Genomic DNA, 24992 nt, shown 5'->3' with positions numbered 1-24992 from the left:
CTGCATCATAGCAATTTGATTCTCTTAGCAGGAAATAAAAAATTTGTTGTATTTCCAAGTAAGGAGCAATTTCACATCTGATTCTCATAGATGCCATTTTTTCTCTATTTTGAATATCCATGTACGTGTGGACATGCAGGCAACTAAAATGCTACAAAAGTAAAAGTGGTATTAAAATACCATTTACATTTATCTTGACATTTTATATTCACTTCAATTTGACAGTTGTTGCCACCTTATTATTCCAGCTCAACTTGTGAAGGCCACTAAATAGCCTAAGATTATGACCTGTTTTGAACTGACTTATTTATTTCAATTTATTTCAATCAAGTATTTATTAATAATCAACTGACTCATGTTACTACTGGTGAGATATCAAGTCCCATCTCTGTGGGCATTTTCTCACACTCTTCCTGCTCTTTCATGTCTTTTAAACTTCAGTTTTTCTACATGCTACAATTTTTGGAAAAACAGCAATAAAAAAAGAAGAATTTGAGTTTGAACTTCTATTGAAAGTAGATCTTTAAGAGCAACTAAATCCACCGCCTGTAGTCGCCACTGCCTCTGTACTGGTGACTGTGGGGGAAGAACTGCAGTGCTGAAGCCCTTTTGATTTATGTTGAGTGACATGAGAAACCTGATGTTTGCTATTTAATCCACTTTGTTTGTCTAAGGCACTAATGAGAAAATTCGTTTCAAGTTTAGTAGTGACCAAGCACAGAGAACATGGCATGTAGCTAAACATAGAAAACCAAGCATGCATGTCCCTCCCTCTTCAGGGTCCTCCTCCCAGATCACTTGCAGAGCAGATTAGCAAAATCAGGATGGGCTGGAAACCACTCATAAGCATACTCTTAAATGATCTCAACTCCTCATCTTTGTTTACTGAGTGCACATGAAACTGAGGCTGCACCCACATCTTTGTAGGTATTAAAAACTGGAAATAGTATTGTTTGAGGGCTACATTCACAGAGAAAGAGAGGGTGATGGGAGGACTTCTCAGGAAAGCCCCACAGTGGCAATCAGCAATAGATTTCTGTCAAAAAGAAAGAGTTTGTAGTGGAAAGATTAAGTTGCAATAGGTTAAAACATACAAAAAACTCCCATACTCACTTAATCTGTATATTGGGACAGAGAACTGATCTGCCCAAAGGCATTTCTCAGGGTCCTGCATAGGCATTCTTGTTTTATAAGTACCACTATATATATAATTTGTTTTACTGTGGTGCTTTGAGACCTGAGGGTTATTTTATTAAGAGCTGAACAGACTTGTAGTCTCCATGAAAAAGAAAAGGGACACGGAGGTGAACTTTGCCCGTCAGCCACTCTGCTGCACTCGCAGTTATAATGTTAATGAGACAGGGTGAGCTGGAGGAAGACCAGTCCTGTGGGACAGCCATCTCACAGCAGTCTGGTACAATGACAGCAGTAATAATTTCTGTCCTGGATCTAAGTAATGTAAGTAATTTCTTTCCTCACAGTATTTTACCAATCTTTCCTAACCATTGTTGTCCACACCAACTTTTAGAGGCCACATCTGCTTTTGCTGTCCTGTGAAAGTTTGAACAAGATAAGGGAAATTCTTTAAGAGCAGAAATATGCCTCGGTTCTAATATATTTCTAGCACCCTCTTAATGTATTTACTTTGGAATATTTTTTTACATACACTTTCATACATTATCTCTAATCCATCCACAACAACATGATATGAAAGCAAACAGTCCCTATGAGGGACTCATTATTAGGTCAGCCTTGCACAGGGAGGAAGTAACAGGAAAACGTGATTTGTCAAGAATAATTATGCATGAAAAGTATAAAGAAGAGAAAATTGTACACAGGGATATTCAAAATGTAGACAGCTAGGAGGGGTAAATGGAGAAAGCTGGAGGGCCTGAATGTTGGTGTTGGCTCCGCAACACCAAGTGCAACTAAGCTGTAGAAAGGTGGTGGAAGAGGTTGGCATGTTACAGGAAAAGAGTAGTGACAACCATTTGCCAGACGCAGATGAAAGAAATCCGGTACTTTCAGTGGAAGGTGCTTCTACAGACATGGTGGCTGAAGTGTTTTGCAAATTTCCTTATAGTACACTATAATCATATCTAAAGATGGGAATGTTTTGAAAGTTAGGGACAGTATTTTCTATTTTTACCATTCGACCAAAATTCCCCTTTTCTATGCTTGCCCACCTCAGCTGCTGTTCCTGTAACATCAAGTTGCCCTTGGGCATCTCCTATCCCCAGGAGTGCAAAAGCAGCCATCTTCCTGGAGCCTCCTGATGAGGCTGAGGAATAAGGAGAAGAGCTGGAGGCCCCTGGGCCCCCTCAGAGACCTTTGGTGGCAGACGGTGGGGTAAGGAGTCTCTGGTCTGGCAGGTGGAGAATGAGGGGTCTGACTGGCGCTGCACTGACAACGTGGCTTGCAGTGGACACCTGAAGAGCAGGAGACCATGCAGCAGCAGCCGAAATGATAAAATTAGTCCTCCCAGCACTGGCACCCTCCTGATCTTCAGCCATGCTTTGGGAGTGAGCTGGTGGCGTGTGTTCGGGCACCAGCTGAGCTGGCTGCAGCTAAACCAGCCATTGGCGCTTCCCTACCCCAAAAAGCTCTTGTGTAAAGCAGGTACTTGGTTGTTCTCTGTTCTGCCTAGTCCCTAGTCTTGCCTTCCTCTTTAGGGAATGGGAGCGGGGCGGGGGGAGAGAAATTTTTAGGATCAATTATAAACTTTTTTATTTGATCAGCAGGGCTTTTTCTTCTGGTGGAAAAGGGCAGAGCTCTGTGTAACCTCAGCACCGCTTTGACCTCTCGATCGACCTAGGAGATGAGGTTTAAAATCCTGACATTTTTAGAGGTGCTAATCTCTGAACAATTTGTCTTGTACTCTTCTTTTAATCCCGTTTGTTGACAGCACATTTTGGTGCTATTAAAAGCACTGGAAAGCTCCCATTGATTTTAATGGTTCAGAAACAGGCTTGTGGTGAGGACCACTGAGCCAGTCCTGCAGGACGGTGGCAGAAATAGCCTGAAAGCCTTCAAAAATGAGGGGAGGAGGGAGATTCTTTCATATGCATGGGACGTGTTTTGCCGAATAGAGGGTGCGATGTGGCAGAAAGGCTTTGTTGGAGCTGGTTAAGGGAGATCTGTGCAACTGGTTTGTGAGTAATTTGATCATTTCCAGCATGATCCCTGAGACTGCTGAGACTTTTACCCCACCACACAACGTGTCAGTAAATACGCACCCAGTATCTAATGTAAGTATTGTCCGTCTGAAAGCATCTATATTATGTTTAGTCACATTTTGTTGTAAGACTTCACTGAAGTGATGAGGATTTTAAATTGGCTCTTGCATTCCTTGCTGCAGCTTCAAATTATTCTTTACAAGCACAGCGACAGTGTTCCCAGTGCACTGAAGCATTTCGCGTTTTCCTCAAAGGCAAGGCCGAGGATTCAGTCTGTACTTCCTAAGCAGTGCCCTGCTAAATCTGGTTTTAGTTAAACACTCTTTTTGAAGTACACGGCCATAATTAGATCTGCTTAGAGGAGACAGCAGGACTGTGACCCCAGATCTTTCCTCCACAAAGTTTCCTTTCAGTCTTCGAGCAAAATTGTCTCCTCTCTGCCTCCCCCATCACAGCACCCCCAGCAAGGAATGCACTGGCAAGTCCCTCGGAGGTCTGTGATAATACATTCCTCTCGGCTTTGGTCATCCTGGCACCGAGATGCTCTTGGCTGCTCTGCTGGTGATGTAATTCTGGGCCCGCATCACCTGCAAAGGAAACTGATCTGCGAGCAATAAAGCACACAGCCGTCTTGAAACAAAAATGGGAGTGTTGATGTTAGCAAGCTTTTAAAATCTTTTTTTTCCCCCTTTTTGCATTTCTGCTTTTATTACCAAAGCTCCCCTTCTCCCTTTTCCCACGAGACGGCAGCACCAAGCCTTTCATTGGGAAGTGCTTGCCTTTTTGTTTCCTTTTATTTCATGGACCCAAGCAAGTGTAAAGGCTGGAGTGTGACATAGCTTGGAGATTTTGTGTGCGTTACCTTTCCAGTTTGCATTTTCTCTTGATTTTTATGGAGCTTGTAAAATAAAGAAGCTGGCAGGAAGACAGCAGGGCAGAGTATCCATCAGTCAATTACTTGTTTAGCGAACAATCAAGCCAAAAGTATGATGTGTTCAGGGCTAATAAATCTCTGTGATTTATCAGTATAAGATCAAATTCTGTGGTAAGAATAGCCCCATACAGAGATATTGTCGTGAGGCATATGGTGCAAACATATAGCACAGATTTTGGCCTGTAACTGTGTAATCTGTCGGTGATTCCTTTAAAGTCTGGAAATTAACTTACTTTACAGAAAGATTTTTGCTATTTTTTTTCTCCAAGAGTTCTTAGCCATATTTGTACTCTGACTTTTTTCTCATATGGTGATTGTTTCTGTGTCCTGGTTTCCAAATTGTGACCCAAAAAAAGGAAAAGCCAGCCCGATGGGACTGTGGGAATTCTCCATTGCCTACAGTAGTTACTCATCTTACCGCACATTACTGGCTGTAGTAGAGCACTGAGTCACTCTCTGTCTACTTTTCAGTAAGTGCAGCTCTAAACTTTTAATCTTATAATGCAGAAGACAAGGGCAACAGTACAGTTTTTATTCTTTTCTTTTAGGATGACATGCTATCTGTATGGTTTGGAAACACTGGCTATTTTCTGTGTAATATATTCACAAGATCACAGATCACAAATTCTGTGGTAGTCTGTTAAAAGAAATAAATGAAAAAACCTGGCAATGACAAATACCATTTCTGCACAGTTAAGTAAATCTGAAGGTCATCCATTTTGCAGGTCCTGTTTTACAGCTCTAGCTGACTGCGAGGCAGTGACTGCTCGAAGTTTATGTTTTAACTAATGAATCTGGTCCCAAGTTCCAACAAACGGCTCCAAAGATAATTTAAAAATGAAAGAACGAACAGCCACATCGGACTGCGGAGAAACAATATGAAAGTATTGTGAGTCTTACACAATGTGAGGCTTGCCATGAGCTGGGACTAATCCAAATCCATCTCTTCACACTTGGATAGTCCTCAAAACTGTCCAGTCTTTCAGTCACTTCTGGGATTATATAAAATGGCATCATGTGTTGTTTCAGCTATTCGTCCAAAATTATTTCTAAGTAGGCATCAGCTTCACAGCCCTTGAGAGAGAATTATTATACAAAACTATATGTAGTTCATTATTCCTAGCAAGTTTGCTTGCTAAAATCATCAATTCAAATGCTCCCAGGGTCAGACGGGGGAAAAAATGACTTCATTCAAAATCTACTCACGAACCCAAACTGTCCAGGGTGCAGTAGGTAACAATTTTAACATTTAAGGGGCCTTTGGCATGTTTCAGAGTTATTATACTACTGAAATAAATATCCGTTCACAGCTCTACTGAGGCCATCTTTTTAAGTTGTCATTTTTTTAGGCAAAGAAAACAAGAACTGAATCAGGGTCATGTAGGGAAAATTGCTTCCTCATTCAGAAAGATTAGAAACAGATTTCAGTTGAAGTGCCAAGTTTCAGTGAATTTCTAAAAAATTTAGATAGATGCCACTTATTTACAAGTATAAATATATGCTAATAGGCACTCAAGCTTGAACATGTTGGATATTTGCTTTACGTTTAAATGCAAGTTTACCTGTGCAGAGATGTACAGACTGATTAGCAAAGTATTTGACTTACTCTTTTGATTAATGCCCTACAAATACTCAAGAACTGTTCTACATGGTCAGATAACTTCCACTAAGTTGTGCGAAGAACCTCAAGATGTCATCTGACTTGGGGGTTATTCTGACTCAGAGAGCCTATATAGAAGCTTTCCTAACCCTAAACAGATGTAATGCTTTTTCCATCTTCTTTCCCAAAAAGGGTGCTGAGTTGTGCATCCCTTCTCATTCCTGCAGTATTTCCACCAGCAGTGGAGAATACCAATAATGAGTTTTATATTTGCATCATTTCAGTTTTCATTTCTTTTTAAGGCTTATATGTGGGAAAATCTTAAGGCAGAAGAAAAAACCCGGGGGGTGCAAAAATCCAAACCAAACGTTCTTGTGAAATTTGCCAAAGCTTGTGCAACTGTGAGGAGGAAAAAATGCAGAATGCAAAATGTATAATTCAGCGCATATTTGTAAAGCATCTGTGATTATAATATTGTGTTGCCATAGTTAATGTTTGGACGAATTTTTAAAAAACTCATTAAAAATGCCATTTTGGAGTGTAAGTTAATTATTATAAATGTCACCAAAGAAAATCTGATGGCTTAATTCACAAGACCAGCTAGTCAAAAAAACATATCAAATAACCGTGTGATTATGCTGTTCACCTGGACTGTGGGAGACTTTCAATCCTCCCGTGAACCTGTTGGGATCTGAACCCACCTCTCTGAGGAGATCTTGCTGGTCATGTCATTGGGTCTCCTGGGGTGTCTGTTCCCACTCTTCCCAGGTAAAATTGTTCCACTTTTACAAGTCACTTTTATACTTTTTTGAGTTCTTTTCACCAAAGGCGTGAAAATCTTCTTGTAGTTCAGTGCCTGGGTATTCAAGTACCCCCAGACACAGGAATTCACCAAGCCTGGTCTCTCCATCTCCTGAAAAGCGAGGATTTTTCACTTGTTGGCTTGGTGAATGGTGCCAAGATATGGTCCTCTCTATCTGTTGCTTTTCTTAAAATGACAAAGATGGAAATGAAATGACTGACTCAAGATGAACAAATGTTTCACTGAAATCCTCATGAAACTTTTTTTCCACTTGAATGAGAGAGAAAAATAAAGTTGTTTTTTCTTTGATAATTACTTATTGAAATTTTGGTTCAGCTCTGAAACTGAAAAATCAATTACTCGCACAGCTCTGTTATCCAGTTGCTTGTATTAGGGAATGATGAATAGTAATGTAGCTGACTATGTAATGCCCTAATGAGAAAAGATAAAGAAATGAGCAGAAAACGAGGCTAAATTACAGCAGAGTGACAGCAATGCTTTTCTGATGATAGCAATTATGTCATAGGTGAAAAAGTATCTCTTGGTGACAAGTATATATATCACAGGATGAAAGTTCCTGTACAGTTCTGTTTAAATGTTTATTTTCAGAGGAACTGGAAAAGGGATAGAAGTATTCTCTTTCATCATTTGACTATCAGGCTTTTCCTAGATGACTTAACTTGTTTTAAAATAATGCATAGCTTTCAACATTTTTTCATTTTGCAAATTACTGGCTGAGATATAACCCCGCTTTCCAAAAACAGTAGGGGCAAAACAGTGTCCGTACTGGTGAAAGGCAGGCGGGTGGTGCAGAGGATGGAGCATTGCTGCTTGCAGTGGTCGCACAGCTCACGCTTTGTGGGCACTGCTAATCCTGTGATGGAGAAGAGTGTGTCCTGGTTTGACTGGCTCATGTCCTTACCTGACAGCCCATGTGCTGTTGGTTCAACTTGCTTTCAGTGGCAGGTATTATTGCTTTGTGTCCATCATTAGCACACTCAGCTCTCTGCATCCAGCTTCTTTGGGTCTTAGGAAATAACTAATCCATAAAAACACCAACCAGACGCTGGATTTTATGAGCACAAAGCTGGCACTGGTGCAATTCCCTTGAAGTCAGTAGAGCTCTTCTTGATTAATGGGATTAATGAGAATCAGGGTAGGAACTCTGAAAATGTTAAAATTGTGTGTGCGTGTATGTGTGTATGTACCTGTAGAAGTACATATATGCATATAGAAATGTATTACATACAGCGTACTTTCTTGAGTGGAGTTACAGCTCCTCGATAAGAGTTTGCTCTCCAGCAAAATAACTTATCAACAATATTTATCTCCTGTATGATTATATTTTTATATAACTTCTGTATGTATTTCTGTTTATGATAATAATAATTTCTTACTATATTATTTTTACATAATTTCTACAGCCAAATAACGCCTTTGTATTTTGAATTATTTTTGGTCAGTATTGCCTATTGATTCTACCAAGGAGGCTGTAAGCTTTTCCAAACTGATTTTGCCTCTCTTTGTGCATGAGGCATCATTTGCACTTATGTAGCGATAACATTTTTTAAAATAATAGTGATTTGTAAGCAAGGATGCTGAGTGGAAATCAACAACTGACAATCAAATACCTGATTAGAAAACAACAGGGCCAGGATGCATAAGCCATGCAGTTATTCAGAGGGTAACACAGACATGGCAGAAAGAAATTTTAAGGCAAGCGGAGGCAAGAAGAGCACCTTCTAATTCACACTTACTGTATGAAACTGGCCCGGTTTCTCCGTCCTTGCTCTCCATCTGGGTACATGAGTTTTCCCTGTCCTTTCCTTTCACTGTCCAAACACTCAACAGGCTGGTGGTCAGGACATCAACTTGGAAAGGGGTAGTACAAGCTGGAATTATTTCAGACTGAGCAGAGAAATAAAACCAGGTATGCCACTGCCTGGACTAGTAATGCAGCTCTCAGGTGCTGGTGCAAGAGGCAGCCCCCTTGCAAATCTTCCTTTGCATGGAAGCACCTATGGCTCCTGTCCTTGTGCAGTGGCTGTGGTCAGCCCGTGTCTCCCTGGTCCTCAGAACAAGCTCCTCACCATTTTTTGTGTAAAGACAGGTATTTCATGAGGCCCACATAAGCTCAGGTGGAGAATGATGTTCAGCTCAGGCAAGATGATGGGACTTCCAAGGATGTGCAACAGCAAGTTTGGGCAACCAAGCACAGATCTGCCCCAAAATCAGGTGCCTATAAACATTCAGATTTATATGTGTGTTGGTTTTTGGTTTTGTTTTTTTTTTCTTTCCCTCTTTAAATTCTTCATTAATTGCATTCAGAAATCTATGTGAGTCTTTTTTGGATCCTGCTCTAAGCAACTACAAGTAGGAGGTTGAAATAGCAGGCTCAAATTTCGGAAGAGTCTAGCCCCTGGGTGAGTGCTGTGGGGTGTACAGTGGGGACAGTCTCTTCTATAATTGCCTCTCAATAGACACAAATCTTCTAATGCAAGCAGCAAACCTAAGAATTGCATGAGCTGTAGTAATTAGCTATGTGGTAGTAGAAAAGCTTTGTGTAGGTGTAGGGGTTTTTTGTTTGTTTTTTTTTTCAGGCTTGTGGTGGGTTCTGTTTTTTTTCTGGGGGGCAAGGGGGAGATGTCCATTTATGCTGCACCTCCAGAACACAGGGGCAAAAAGCACTAGCAAAGGTGGGGTTATGAGATGGATGTGGTGGGCAGGTGTGTGCTCCTTTGTGTTCAGGGCAAAAGCTGAGGGTCCTGGCATGAAAATTAACAGAAATACCTTCATAGCCTTTCCGACTGACAGTTGGGACATGACATATTAGGATGTGGTGTGACAGCCAGGATTACTCAGTGCTGATGTTGTTAAAATCTATCAGTCTCTCTTTAGTCCATAAAAGCAGCCGTTGACTGCTCTTTTACAGCATTTGAAAATTTTACTGAGGATTCATTATTTGCTAAATCACTGAATATGGTGCTCACAGGAAGTCATGTTTAAAAATCCAAGAAGGAATCTTCATGAGATTATTTATTTTTCTCCGCTTTTATAGGTGTGTATTGTTTTATCCTTATGCCAAGCTGACTGAGGTGGCCAAATATGATATAAACTAGTGCACACATAGCCTGTATTTCTAAGAAAATCTGAGCTCCTGCATTGAGGGAGATGGGAGTTTTTACATTGACTCCACTTGAGCAGACTCTTGCTCTCAAGCTGCATTGCTGTTGTACAGCTGTGTGAGCTTTTCCATGCTTGACTAGCCCAGTGTGTGCAATTATATGAATGATGCTACTTCCTAAATCCAGATTTTAAACCTCTTTGCTCTTTTTTTTTTAACACTTTCCCATGTTTGAGACTGTCATGGTGGCTCCAGACACCATCATTTGGGTTGCTTGATGCTAAAACAAAGCAGCAATTCTTTGGACCCTGTTTTCTCTTGTTTTTCCTGCCCACTTGTTTTATTCACTCTGTCAAATACATTCTTTCAGTGGTGTATCAAATGGGAAGCAGTGAGGTGGACAACCTTTAGTTTTAGGTGTAGGACTCAGGTGCCTTTCAGTCCCAGTCAGTCACTGGATCACCTTGCTTTGAGGAGGAGTCAGTGAGAAGCACAAAAGAAAAAGAAATTCCAGAAAAGGTCAGCAGGATTTAGAGCAATAGGGCAAGAACTGAACTGATGGAATTGAAAGGTAAAGGACACGGAATAGCAAAGAGGCAGGTTTAGGGCAGGGGATGGCAGACACAAGACAAAGAATATGGGAAGTGAATCTGAATTAAGAGACTAATGAGAACAGAAGGAGTGGTGAGGGAAACTAGCTGTTGGCAAAAGTAGAGCGCTGTAGAGCCTTCCAGGTGGATGACAGAGGGAAGAAAGATGGTGAAGAGATGAAGATGGAAGAGAGACCGAGCTGCAAGCAGAAGACATATAAAGAAAAATACAGCAAAAATGAAGCAGAAGGCATCATATTGATGATGGTGCTTGATGCAGCATAGCACAGGCACTGGAACTTCCCAGAACTTGCTTGCACCAACAGATGATACACTTTAGGGAATACAGCAATTCTGCCCTGATTTTCAGTTTCCAGTAAGGGAATATTCACCACTGTTCTTTATGAGTTACTTATTGTCACGCTTAAAAATGTGACCCTCATCTCTAGATGGAGTATTTCTGTTCTATAAACCCACACTCGGAGAAGTCGGGTGAGGGGGAGACAGCAGAAGGGGTAACAACAGAGAGCCAGCTGCCCACAGAACAAAAGCAGCACACAGGTGAAAATCAGTCAGGCTTAATTCATGTCCCAGACCCAGCTTGAGCAAAAGAGGCCGAGGCACTGCCAAAAGTCTAAGTCTCTCCTGGTAAGCTGAGAACAGCCATGGCTCTCCCTGCTCTCAAAGCCTCAAGCTCACTCCTCCACATCATTTTTCCACATGAACACCTAGCACATCAACAGTGAGTAATTCAGAAAAACAAAGGTGGAGACCAGAGCAGGTAAAGATGACATTAGTGGGGTGCTCTGACAAAGCACAGATAGGTGGAGCAGCCGACGCTAAAAATGGCAGGCCCACAGGGGACAGCAAGGAACCATCCTGCCATGTGGCACTTTGCTGAGGTCCTGGACAGCTCTGCCCCGGCTCCAGAGATGCTTTTCGTCAAAGGGCCGCAGCCTGCTTCTATGACACTGTTGGTGCTTATTCACAAAATAATGGTCAAATCATACCATAAAACGGTATCCTTGGTATAGACGGGTCCTACTTCAGCTGTAATCACCTTCTCTTCAGGCAGTCCCCCAGTACTGGAGATACTGAGCTTTCCCAGATATCAAAAGGATAAACACAAGTGTTAAGAAAGCAGAAAACCAGAAGGGAAAAAAATAGTGGAAAAGGAAAACAAAACCAGAAATGCTTTTGTAAAACTTTTGAATCATGCTTCCATAAAAGGCAGCAGATCCTAACACAGGGCAATTTTCATGCTGCAAAGAGAAAAACAATTTAAAATCTAGGCAGCTTGACTTATTTAGAAAGTTCTGAGGAGTAATAAAAAAGCCTGTGTGCAAATGTGTGTGCGTGTGTGTATGTGCGTGCAGTTTCTTTAACAGCTGCATGGAACAACCTGTTTTAAATAAGAACAAAGGTGAACAAAGCCAGGTGTCAGTGCAGCTCACCAAATGAAGTTTTTTAGTGTGCATGACGTACGCCATATAAAATGTATTGCCTGAGATATAACAGCACAGAGTCCAACTTGAAGTCTTTTTTTCAGGCTTTTCCTACAAAGTCATGTTTCAAGAATTTACTGTATTTATCTTCATTATTTATTTGTCTCCAAAAGGCCCAACAGATCACCTTGTTCACTGTATCTTCAGCAGCAAGTTAAAATCAGCCTCTCCCCTCCCTCAATATTCAAAGTTTTCATGTTCTATCAAGATGCCACTGAATTCATCAATATCTGTTATGCTCAGTGTAGGCAACTGGTTAAGTAGAAAGTGGAGGACAGGTCTGACTTACCAAATGAGTTTGGCTTACCAAAAGGAGGGAAAAAAACCCCAAAATAATGATGGAAGATTTTCACTGCTTTGAAGGTTTTATGAACAAAAAAATTAAGTCTGGCAAGCAACACAGTGTACTTTTTCAGGTATGTAAGTAAACACAAATTTAGGAGAAGTTTTGTTTTGCACAAACAGAAATATTTGGGCTTTTCATAACATGTTAGAGAACTTGGAGAAAGTTGCCAGTGCTGCCTTCACTATAAATGTTACATATGTTTCTGCACTGAAGATAAAGAGCCAACAGAGAGCAGGGCGGTCTGCTGGAAAGGTTACAAAGGCCTGTTTACAGAGAATTTTATAATCAGGCAATCATTTGCTACAAGTCTCTAAGATCCACAAGAGGAATCCATTGCTGTGCAGAGTTTAGTGAATTTTTAAAGAGAGCAACTTATCAAAGAAATGTGTAGTCTATTAGCACATCATTAAATAGTTAAACCAATTCCATATTTTGCTTCCCAGTTACTCTCCTCTATAGCAGACAACTGTGCCAGATGCACAGTACAATTTCTGACTTTCAGAGGTGAGTTGGAATTTGGAATTCCTATCTATTCCTTCCCCTGTTTTTATTTCTTGGTGGTTTTCTTATCTGGTCTCACAATGTTGCAAGTGCTGCTTTACTCGGGAATGTGTTTCTTGGACTACTTCATCCCAATGAAAGCATAAACAGAATGATTCGTGAAATTCTGGGGAGCAAGTTACATTTTCCCAGCCTTTGATGTGACTTAAAAGTGACGGTACTCTTGAGGAATAACAACATATGGAGTACCTTTATATTTTTATATATACACATATGGAGTACCTTTATATTTTTATATATACACATAATTTGATTCCTATGCAGTAAAAGAAAAATTGTAAAGGTTAAAGGCCTGTTTGACCTTAGCTGTGACATCCTACGTGATGCCATCTATAGCTCTGGTACTGCCGTAGTGGTGGGTACCTGGAGTAGTTGGACTGGTGATGGAGACAAATTAGGAAGTCTGGTGGTGGTCCAGACATATCTCAGCTAGTGTAGGGTGTGTAGGCTCACCACTACCACATTGCACTTCCTCTAACAAGTCTTGCAGCCATTTGTCTGCTGGCTCACATCCAGACAACTTCAGTGACTCTACACCATGTTCCCTGTGCTTTTATTTCTAAGTTGCAGAGTAAGCTGAGGGAGCTGGCAGTCTGGGATAAGTCCCCTCTGAGGATCACTGCTGGTCAGAGGTGCCGCTGGTGACTATCATGAGGCAGTGTTTGTGGTATATGTTGCCTTGTCTTAGTGATCCAGCTGAATTTAGGTTTTTTTCAAGATGTGGTCGGTCAGCCCCTGGAACAGGTTGCCCAGAGAGGTTGTGATGTCTCCATCCTTGAAGGTGTCCAAGACTAAAGTAGAGTAGGCCCTGTGCAACCTGCTCTAACTGGACCTGCAGGGTGCTGGACTAGACATCTCCAAGGTCCTTTCCAACCTCAACCATTCTGTGGTTTTATGATGCAGCACCCTCTGGAGGACACCACACTCTGCTTGCACCAAGGCAAGAGGAGAGGCAGTGCCTTAGACTGGAGCAGGCTTTGTGGCATCCTCTGGGCATTCCCTTTAACACATCCCTTGTCAGGTAGGGATACTGGCAATGCCCTCAGTCACTTTCTGGTCTTCTCGTGGCACATTATAGTTCTGGCTGCTGGTTTTTTGCTGTCAAATTTGTGATGGGTAGAGGTAATCCCTTGAGGTCTCTGGTGTAGGCTGGAGTCTACTGCATGGCTGCTGTGATTATGAGTGGTCGGACTTCATGAGACGGGTGATCCCTTCTGGCCTGGACCCCCAGTGTCCCCTCCCTTCTTCATGTCACATCTGTACAAAGCTGACTGCTATAAACTCACAGCTGCTTTCCTAATATAAATATTAGGATTCTCTTGACGTCCCTGAAATTTCTGCTCTGAGCTGAGACCATGAAAACACAGATGAGGGAAGACGTGTCGCTTGCAGTTCCAGCCTGGCCCAGGCGTGGCATCACGGACGAAAGAAGAGCCAGAGCAGATACGAGGGGACATCTAGGAGGGCTGCGGATTTGGGAGAGGTGGGGGTTAGAAATAGAGTGCAGAGGCGAGGAGGAGCCTGGGACCGAACGGTGGGTGCAGCGGGACTGGGACGAGCTGTGCAATGAGCTCGGTGCCCAGAGCCAGCCAGGACGGGGTGTGTGCCCAGATATCCTCCTGCAGAGCCAGCAGCGCCAGCGGGGCAGAGCCTTGCTCTCAGCTGCTGATCACAGTCAAACCCATCTGTCAGCAGATAGTTTTGAAACTTGCTTGCAAAGTGCTCTTTGCCTTTCTAGTATCAAACTGCCTTGAGGCTGACAACCTGCTATTGCTATCAATTATTTTGTTAACCCAAGAGTGCAGACTTTTATGCAGGCAATCTAAAGGATCTAAACTCTTCTGATTATCTCCCTAAGTGCCAATATAATGCCACATCATTAAATTTCGATGGTGGATATCTATTTTAGTGTTTGCCATTGTGCGTGCAATTTCCTCTTTTTAAAGAATATGTAGCTCTACCAGAACTATTAGGATTGCAAAGGACACAGTAAGTAGATTAAGCAGAACGTTTGTCAGCTCAATGCGTGTGATCATTTGTAATTGCATAATCAAACACAAGTTTTGCACAGAAACCTTTCCTCTGATACTGGAAAAATAGAAACATTGAGACGCATCAGCTTTGCACACAGGAGGCAACGATTTCTCTGTAGGACCCCAACTTCATCTTTTGGAAAGTATTTAGTAAATGAGGTAGGGGAATATAAAAAAGGAGAGAATGATTAAGGCTGCTATATGTTTCCCTGGAAAATGTGACTCTACCCCTGTTGAGTTTGTGTGACGGATTTCCTACATGGCGCTAGTTAAGTCATGTGAAGCTAATTTTCATGGGTTGTGAACGTTTTTCACTCTAAGACTGATTCTCATTTTGTGGAGCTTGTTGGAGATCTGGGCTCTGACATGCAGGAGTCTGGAGCATCCACTCCTGAGCTGGAGGCAAATGGGGCTGTGAGCTGAGCAGCACCCACCCTGCAGCGCTCTGAAAACCACATCCTACGTACCCCGGAGCAGGTGTCCCAGCCTAAACCCTAGTCCCTTTGTGCTTCTATCTCACAGCCAGAAATGAATAATTCTGTTCTCAGCAGCGTCTGAAGAGTGTGTGGTAAATAGGGCCTTGAATAAAGAGCATAAAATCAATCATTAAGCACCTGCTTTTCAAATGAGCACTGTCCAGCCTGTATGCTGAATGAGGCGAGGCTCCCGAGGAAAAATAATGAAAGAACACAAAATTAGATAGTTTCTCAAAAATGTAAACAAACATTGGTCCATTTTTGTGGGTAATAATATTTGACATGATATGCTTTCAGTGTTTTTGGATATTACAAGCTTCTTAAGGAAAGAGGAAGGTGAATGGGAAGGGGAAAGGGAAGAGGAAGAGGGAAGAAAAGGTGAAGGAGGAGAAAGGGAAGGGGAAAGGAAAGGGAAGAGTGGTTTCTTGTTCCCCTTGTAAAGACTGAAAAGGTGACCGTGGGCAATCTAGGGCATCATTAGGCAAATAGAAGGAATCCCCAAATTCTTTTATGTTAGTTTGGGAACAAAAGGGCTGATTTAGGACTTCTTTAATGCAGGGAGCTAGCAGAACCGTGCTTTTCAGACCTCATGCAGACTCTCAGTCAGCCTTGCTACTATGCATGAATTTTCAAAAACAAATATGCATGTATATTAAATCCACAGGGGATTTTCTTCATGTATTCATGCCTTTATCAACTGATCTTAAGATCAGCCAGTGCTTACCAACAGTAGTACTGTCACTTCAAACACCAGGAAGACAAGAGAAAAGCAGCAGGAACTTTTCTTGAGTCAGGGGAATGAATTGGCGGCTCGGACTGGGAAGCATCGCTTTTGTGCATCCTCGTTCAGTTAAACGAAAGCAATTCGCAAGGGTTCTCTGCGATCAAATTATTATTTCTTAATCGTTAACCTATAAACCCTAAGCCCGGAGGCGGCTGTCAATAATAAACTCGGGGAGAGTGGCGCTAAAAGGAAGCGCTGGCAGAAGCGAGCCGCCGAGCCGGCGCACCCCCTTCCACCCCTCCTGCCCCGCCGAGGCGCGGCGGCGGCGGCTCCGCCCCCTCCCCCTGCCCCGGGAGGGAGCACGATGCTGCGCCGCGGCCCCGGCCCCCCCGGCCCCCCCGGCCCGGGCCCCCGCCCTGCCCCGGCCCCCCCGGCCCGGCCCGGCCCGGCCCCCCCGGCGGGCCGCAGCCGTCACCTTGCGGCGCGCAGGGGAGATGGCAGCGGCGTGAGGGCGCCTTCCCGCCGGCGGAGCGGCTGAGCCGGCGCGGGGCGAGCCGTGCTGCACAACTTTCCTTTTGTAATACGTTTTTGGTCGCTTTAGGAAAAAAAAAAGGCTAATTATAAGGTAAGATAACGCGGATTTTTTTAAATGTTTTTAATTTGAGCAGAGCTAATTGCTCTTGTACATGCGCACCTCAGTGGTTAACTGAACGCGCTGGGCATCAGCGGAGGCGCCGGCGGGAGGCTGGAGCGGGGTCTGCCTCCGGGGGGCCGGGATGCTCGGCCTCCGCCCCGGGCAGCCCCGCGCCCGCCGCCGCGGCTCCGGCTGCGGCTGCAGCCGGGCTGGAGGGGTACATCTGCGCTGCCCTTAGTGTCTGGCTGGAGCCGCGGAAGGTGCGCCTGGGGCGGGGTGCTGCGGGGCTTCCTCGCCCGGACAGCGCTGCGAGGGGTCAGGGAAGGATAACCGCAGCTCGGAGACAGGTTCGGCAAATTCCGTCTCTCAGCTGAGCGCTGCTGCTTCCTTTTCTCACAGATGCTGTTTGCATGCTTTCTGCTCGTCCCCCTTCCCCTCCTCTGACCTGCGAAATTAATGGGGATATCTTAACTGGGGGGCTGGGAAAAAGTGCCTGTCCTGTTTCATAGCCTGAACTGGTTTTGGTCGTGTTTTGTTCTTAAAGTTCTTTGGTGCTTTTCTTATGTGAACAAGGTGCTGGAAAGGTGGTGGGACACTGAATCTAGTAAGTGGTCTTATTCCAAAATACTGCCCTTACTCACTGTTCAGTTGAAGTAAGACCGTTTCAACACAAATGAACTATTTCAGCAAACTGGATTTTAATTTTTACAAAATCAGTGTTAGAAACAAAAAGAGGAGGAAAAATTGTTGTAGAAGACAAGCAATGTGTCCTCCTAAGTAAAGAAAATGTTTTCTACAGTATAATTTGGGAACTGTCATGTAGTTTTGAAGTAGCAAGATTATTAATTTGCTTTTGCTATAATTTGATACAGTAACTTCTCAAAAGTTAATTCAGCAATGAAGAATATGCGGGTTTTTACGCTTCAACTTTGTATAGTAGGTAGCCACAAAAATTTGGCTTTAGACTCACTAGAACTGATCACTTTTTTTTTTACAAGTTTTTATTTGTTTTCAGAGCTGACCCTGTGATAAACTGAACAGCAACTCAGGAAGTTCTGTAGCAAGGTCATTCAAACACTTGTCCCTGTTCCTTGGCTTTAAAGTTTAATGGATAGAAAGGAGAAAGTAATACAGACGTGCTTTATTCTTTTCCTTGCCATGGGATCTGATCTCATTTACATCTTTCTTCTCTCAGTTGAGATGGATATGAGGGAAGGACTGAAGCTGATGATTTGAATGTTACCTAATACTCAATTGCCCAACTTGAGAGCTAGGCCTGATTGTTTTGCTTCCTAGAGAGCCTGACCACCTTTTGGCTCTCTCTGATTTTAGCTGAAATTGTAAGTGCCCAGAGTCACTGAAACTCAGCCTCTGGGTATCTCAGCCTGGCCCCAAACGTGGAAGCACTCAGAAATAGTCCTGACATGGGGAGGATTTCCCAGTGGCTGTAGAAATAATCTTCAAAATCAGCTGTTGTACATTAAACAGGGGGAAAAAAAAGAAGAGGGAACTCCTTTATTAAGTTAAACTTGCTGGTTTTCATTGTCCTGGGATTCTAGTGACCAGCCTCTCAAATCACTTAATGGGCAGCAGCTTTCTAGCTACCACTAAGAAGTTGTCCAGTCTCTCTAACTCTGCATATGCAGGAGCAAACCCTTTAGGGTTGAAGTGGAAGGACAAGGTTGCGAAGGCATTTGCTTTTCCCATGCTTCCTTGGGATTGCTGTGTGAGTGGCAGAAATGCTGTTGGCCCCTCGGGGAGGAAGCAGCCTTCATCAGGTCAGTCAGCTCATCCTTAGAGTGACCAAGTCCTCGTTAACCCGCTTCTCTTAATCCCCACTTTCTGGCCATCCACAAAATAGGATAGAAGTCATTACATCTCATCGCAACAAACTTTTTGGAATTTAAATGGCAAAAGAGGGTACTACAGGAGCAGTACGTCTGAGATGGCTTTGTGCTAGAGCAGCAATGAGAAGCTCTGTGGACCTCCAGGCTGTGTACGAACTCAGTTAAAAGGTCCTCCGGAGACCTTACCTGCTTCCCTCCTTCCCATCCTCTTCCTTCTACCTGCTGTTCTCCTGCTGCCCCTGTCTTGATAGCAGGGGAAATAGCTCTCCACATCTCTCCAGATTGCCCTCCACATTAGCCCCTCCTATGATTGCTTCATTAAACACTGGGAGACACCTTGGGAAGCTTGGCTTAGTCTCTTTGCAGAGCAGGGAGCTAAACCAGGCCAACGCAGCTGAAATGTGGTGCCAAAATGTTCACACGTACACAAACCGCGGGGGCAGCTCATGTCCTTTCAGGTCGTCCTCTGGCTTGCCCTGCCTTACCAGGGTTTCCTTGCGTTGGTGAGTGCCCATTTCTACGCTAGAGATGGAAAAGGTCTCATGAGCATTTGTGATGTTTTCTCATTTTGATGGAAGTACAAATGGAAAGGGCAATGCAAACACTGGTATAATTTTCAACAAATGTTTTGGGGGCTTTTCACTTTGGCATGCTCTGTTTAAAACATTCTGAAGTGATGCTTTTTTGAGGGGAGAGGTAGGTTTTTGGAAATCATTGAGCATCTTTCCCCTGAAAACTGAAACTTCTTCATATTTTCTTAAAATATTATAAGCCACTTTGGACAATGGCTTCTCATATCAGCTATCAGTGCTAAGCAGGGTTTTTATAGTTCCCAGTTTGCTACATTTATTGTATTTCAAATGTAGTCATGAAGTTTATGATCCTTCAGAAGGCAAGAAAATGTCTGCTGACCACTATTTGTAATTTCTTTTGCAAATGTACACAAGAACTAATGCTTGATTTTAGCTAAGGTCTTGCTACTGCTAGTGCTTTTACCATTTACAAATTAAATAAATCCCATCTAAAATCCAGTAATGCCCATTGGAGCTCTCCTGGTATGAAACTATTGCAATGTCCTTCAAAAACAGGAAAACATTATTCTCCAGCTGTAAGTTATAATTCATGTTGAAGTCTTGCTCTGGTCTGAGAAGAGACACTGTGAAAATGGTACTGTGGGGTTCCTCCTTTGCATCTCAGTGACTGAACTTGACAGGAAAAACAATGTATGTGGTTAAGCAAAGTCTGTAGCTTCATAGATTCAATGAATTGATCAGCCTTAAAGAGAATGTTAAACTACCCTGATGGCTAACCAGCAGACTCCAGCAAGAAGCCCTTCGATGACTTTGCATTTCTAATTGGAAGGAGGAGATACAGCCATCCATGTCCTCTGCCACTTGTCCTTCAGGGCAGACTCAGGGACTCACTTGCAGCAGACCAAACCAACCCTGCTTGTGTTGGACATCTCTTCCCAACGTACCCAATGTGCTGTTTTACAAACTCTGTCTATGCTGTAACCCAGAACTGTCTCTTAACAAATACACTGACACAATAACTGGACTTTCTGGCAGCTGGCATGTAGCTGGGGGGTGGTGGTGCAGAAAGTATGGTATTGGCCAGGTTTGCTAGAAGAAAAAATTACCATCCAAACCTGAAGGAGTGATTAGCCCCAGCCTGAGCAAGGCAGTGAGAATGGGTAGGACAAAGCACAGGAATGTAACCATAATAAAAGAAATGAAGCCACATCTGTGGAGGGATAGGGTTCAGCAGCAATCAGCATCCTGTCGTGCTTCTGATGATCAGTCTGAAGCTTGGAGGGGGAAAGGGGAAGCAGAAAGACCTTGTGCAATGAAACGCTTCAGCACCAAACCCAAAGGAAGGAGGACAGGGAGGGCCTGGTTACTGCCCATCCACTCCCACCTTCCTCCTCACTGGCTGCTTCCTGCACACCATTCATGAAGGAGGCTAAAACTAAGTCCGTAGTTGCTCTTCCTTCACTCCAGTGTCTGCCCACTCTGCAAGCTGAGATTGGTTGTTGAAAGTCTTCATGCTCCTAACTCCCTGGCATGGCTGCCCACAGACCTCCCTCCCGCTGCCCTAGCGCTGCCTGGTGCGACTGAGCAGCTAATGCTGCAGTCTGTGCAGGGGTGCAGGAGCTGCAGCTCCCCAGCGCAGCAGGGACCACGCAAGGTTGCCTCAGTAGCTTCTGCAGTCCAGTGTCCTGCCCCGTGCCAGTCAGGCATCTTCTTTTGTGGTACAAAATCAGGGAACAGCGTTGTCCTGCGGTGATAGTTTTTAACTGAGGCAGTTAACAGTTTGCACGTATTCATACCTAAGGGTTTGCTGTTCTATTTATCCAATATACTGCAAGGGGGAGTGTGATCGTCTTGAACGCCGGACAGCTGTAGGGCACCTGTTCTTCAAATACTGTGGGGAGGACAGATAGCAAGGAGAGGGAGAGACCACCTGGACCCTCATGCAGCAGAAGACCTTGTATTCAGGGAATGCCTCGGGCTGCATGTTTTGACATGATACATGTGGTAACCCATGGGGAGAAGAGGTGCTGCACAGACCTCAGCAGTACTGTCCACAGAGGAGCAGGTGGTACCGTCCCCCTCTCCACAGGGAACCGGAGCAGATCTGCCTGCTTCCCTGCTGTGGTCCGGATGCTGAGCCCTGGAGACTCTTAGTGATGAACGCAGATGATCCAATTGTATCCAAATACTTCTCCCCATCTTTAAAAAAAACAAACCAAGACAGCAAATACAGGGAATGGACTGGGGGTACCAAATTGTTGGCTTGTCAGTGTTTTGGCTGTATCTAGCCCCACATTTCATTATTAAAGGTTTGGTTTTATTTTGTTTTTATTTTATTTTTTGCTTATTTTGACCCTGAATGCAGGTGCTTTCAACCTCTTGACAATCCAGAGTGCAGCTGCTCTGGATAACACATTGAAGACACACATGGTGCGAGTCTGAGATGCTTTTAGTATTGTATTGGAGCCCATGCGGGTCTGCGTTACTTAGCGAACATTAGCAGCAGCAGTCAGATGAGAAGCCTGATAATAAATCAGTTGTGAGGGTCAAGAGGGGACAACATCACCTTGCAGTCCTGCTGAAATTCCAGTTTAACCACTGAGGTATGAGAGTTGTAGAAGGATGGAAAACTGGGAGCAAGCTTAAACTCAGCTTTATTTTAGTGTTTAGAAGTAACACTGAAAACGTGTAGATTTTGTTTATTACTTTGGCATCTGCACAGATTTGGATGCTGCTTTCCCATCCATTCCTCACAGAACCAGATTTTAGAAGCCGTTGCCCTGGACATGGAAAACAGAAGTATTGTCAAGCATCTTCTGTTCATTTGAAAGTTCACTTGTCAAATCTTAGGCAGTCTAGTTTCACCATGTAAAAGCTGAGGCAGGATAAAATGCTGCACAGTGTTTCCTACCTTGTTCAGCACGGACACGTTAGCAAATTCATCTCCACATATTGGCACAGTTACAGTGCTTTATTTTTGCTTTCCCAGAGGGGCCAGGCCAGTTACTCCCCACTGCTAGCTCTCCTGCTAGGTACAGCAAGGCAGTGACAGTGCTCATGTGCTTTCTTCTCCTGTTGCTCGGTCTCATCCCTGGCATTTCTTTGACTTAGTTTAACAGATATTTGGGGTTTTTTTAGTGGCTTTCTTGGCAGTGTTCCCCTGTAGACTCTCAGGTAATCGTGGGGCCATGCGGGGCCAATGAATTGTTTTGCACTCTGCTTAGCAGCCTGGCTGCCGTGTACCACCTGTAGCAACTGCTGGGTGAAAATCACACATGCCCTTTATGAACAGCCTAGGAATTCAAAATCATAGGCAGTTTCCTGAGCATCTCTAGATAGGCTTTCAAGTGGCAAGATTGTTAAAAAGAAAACAAAATGCTGTCTTTTTTGAATTTATAGGGGTCACCTTAAAATTTTCCTGTGGGACAAGGGAGGCTGGAAATGTTCTCTGTTTTGAAGATCTCATATTCTCATATATATGTTCATGACTTTGGGAGATGGGTCATTTAGAGCACCACCAGGTTAGGGCACACTGTTCTGTTACGGCAAATAATATTTTGTGGAAGGATGCATACTGTTTCTTTAAAAATGTAGCCTGGGGGAGATGAGGGAAAGTTCTTGGCAGAAACTTTTGCATGAAGCAGTGTGATAGAGCAGGCAGGGAATATATTGCATGCTAATAAAGTTCCTTCTTCAGTGTGAAAAGTGCATGCTTTGTGAGTGGCAGCGGCTCTTTTTTTACCTTTTGACATTCTAACTTGACCCATAATGAGGCATCCACCAGCACGCCTTTTCAGTCCTTTCCAAAGAGCTGCCAAAACTAAAGAGATTTTTTTGAGAATAATCTGTGACCCAGCAAGGTTGGCTGTAAGGTTTGTTTGTTTTTCTCTCTCCTGCTGGTTCCTAGTATTCTCTTACTCCCACATCCTATCCGACTCTTGTTTTCAAATGCATTCTTCAGCCTTCTCCTTCCCTACCTACTGCATCCTGTGTTCTGCTTTCTGACTTCCTTCTCTTTTCTTATAGCTTTTCTTTCCAGTTCCTGTTCGTTCTGGTCCCCGAGGAGCAAGGAGTGAAACATTAAGAGTTGCTGGAGGACCAAGTTAATATGGCTGTTGTTATGAGTTTAGAGTTCAGGTGAGGGCTCCGGGAGACATCCCTTGTGTACGACATTGTGCCCCGGAGCTCTTTGCACCACTTCATTGCTGGGGCAGCAGAGAGGAATGTATATCTGTGCTTCACCCACTACCATCTACAGTCCAGCATTTAAGATAAAAATACTGATAAAAGTCGATCTTTGCTAAGATACGGATGTTCCAGTTATTGCAAGTTAGTTAGCAGGTGGTAAATTGCTCTGCTATGATCACTTCACTGTGTATCTCTGCTACAAAGAAGTTGAAAAGCTTCAGACACAGGGTGAGCAAAGCAGGTGGATTTGAATCATCACACGTGTCTTGATAGGGGATATGCGAGTTGCAGGTACTTTGACAGTGGCTTGAAAAACATGTAATTTCACAGTAAATTCAGCGTGCATACCTGTGTCTTTTCTAAGTCTTATTGCTGCTTTTACAATAAGGCTTTTCCATTAGTAGGGGATATATCCCTGTGTTATCTGTACCTCTTTGTCTGTTGAGGATCACCATCCTCATAAATCTGTGCTTACAATATGTGCAGGAACTTCCTGTGCTGATGTCAACGTATCCTGAATATAAATCACACAGATACAAAATACTTGTATTACTAATAATTTCTCCATTGAAATGTTGCATGGGAAAGGCTGGAAAATGTGGATCTTTATTATCTTTCTGAGGATACACCTAATTTGTGTATCGCGAGATTTTATATTGTCTGAAAATACAGCTTTGCAGACTATATAAAGCAGAGCATTTTCCAGCTGAGGTTAGCTGTAGCCAAAGGTTTGATTAGTCTGACCCTTGCAGTCAACAAAATCTACTGTTGTAAATGGAAATGTGCCTGGAAGAAGAAACTTTTTAACATAAGTCACTGTGCTGGCAAATTTATCTTCCTGCTAATTTCTTATGCCTGTGATGCCCAGATGGTTATCAGTTGTGTGCTAATGTAATCTTCTGTCCTGCTGGTTTATTTATAACCAGGATTGATCCATTTATGTATGGCTGCATATAGCAATTAGTTTTCATTTTTTATCTTACTTTACACATTTTTGTGTATGCAAGACATAAGGAGGAATCCACCTTGTAAAACAAGTTTGGTATAAATGGATTGGTGAGTCGATATACCTGTCCTGTTGGGATATTATATACTTTTACCAACATCATCCTAACAGAGAAATAAATGTAAAGGGATTAAAACCTGATGTATTTGTTATCTATACATGTATAACATTTCACTGCTTTTCAGATTTCTAGATGATTTTATATAGTTTTCAGTTAACTTTTTGTTGTGGTTTAACCTCAGCCAGCAACTAAGCCCCACATAGCTGCTCGCTCACTCCCCCCTGGTGGGATGGGGAAGAGAATCAGAAGGGTAAAAGTCAGAAAACTCATGGGTTGAGATAAAGACAGTTTAATAGGGAAAGCAAAATCCACGCGCGCAAGCAAAGCAAAGCAAGGAATTCATTCACTCCTTTCCATGGGCAGGCAGGTGTTCAGCCATCTCCAGGAAAGCAGGGCTCCATCACGCGTAACAGTTACTTGGGAAGACAAACGCCATCACTCCGAACATCCCTCCCCTTCTTTCTTCTTCCCCCAGCTTTCTATACTGAGCATGACGTCATATGGTATGGAATAGCCCTTTGGTCAGTTGGGGTCAGCTGTCCCAGCTGTGTCCCCTCCCAACTTCTTGTGCACCCCCAACCTACTCGCTGGTGGGGTGGGGTGAGAAGCAGAAAAGGCCTTGACTGTGTGTAAGCACTGCTCAGCAATAACGAAAACACCCCTGTGTTATCAACACTGTTTTCAGCACAAATCCCAAACATAGCCCCATACTAGCTACTATGAAGAAAATTAACTCTATCCCAGCCAAAACCAGCACACTTTTGTAATTTAAAATGTTTGGTTTGGGAATGTAACTGTAGTAGGTAGTTATTTCTTGAAAGACTACCTCCTAGGTTATTAATGAAAAAAAAA

At 43.3% G+C, this 24992-nt stretch overlaps 1 protein-coding gene across 7 annotated transcripts in view; it reads left to right on the top strand.

The window, feature by feature from the left end:
- The window catches only part of FILIP1 (filamin A interacting protein 1), a 110847-nt gene that overhangs the window by 66762 nt on the left and 19093 nt on the right, over positions 1-24992 (top strand). Inside the window, exon 1 of one of the 7 annotated variants that reach the window (XM_072855319.1) lies at positions 16300-16496. The exons of 5 other annotated variants lie outside the window; for them this stretch is intronic. The gene's annotated coding sequence lies outside the window, so the exon portion shown is untranslated. Of the gene's footprint in view, positions 1-16299; positions 16497-16678; positions 16853-24992 lie in introns of those variants that run through there. One more of the 7 variants, XM_072855320.1, reaches the window with a different exon arrangement.

This window comes from Ciconia boyciana, chromosome 3, assembly GCF_034638445.1.
Source record: "Ciconia boyciana chromosome 3, ASM3463844v1, whole genome shotgun sequence".
NCBI lineage: Eukaryota > Metazoa > Chordata > Aves > Ciconiiformes > Ciconiidae > Ciconia > Ciconia boyciana.
The sequence above is the reverse complement of the archived record's forward strand: the minus strand, read 5'-3'. Positions and strand labels throughout refer to the sequence as shown.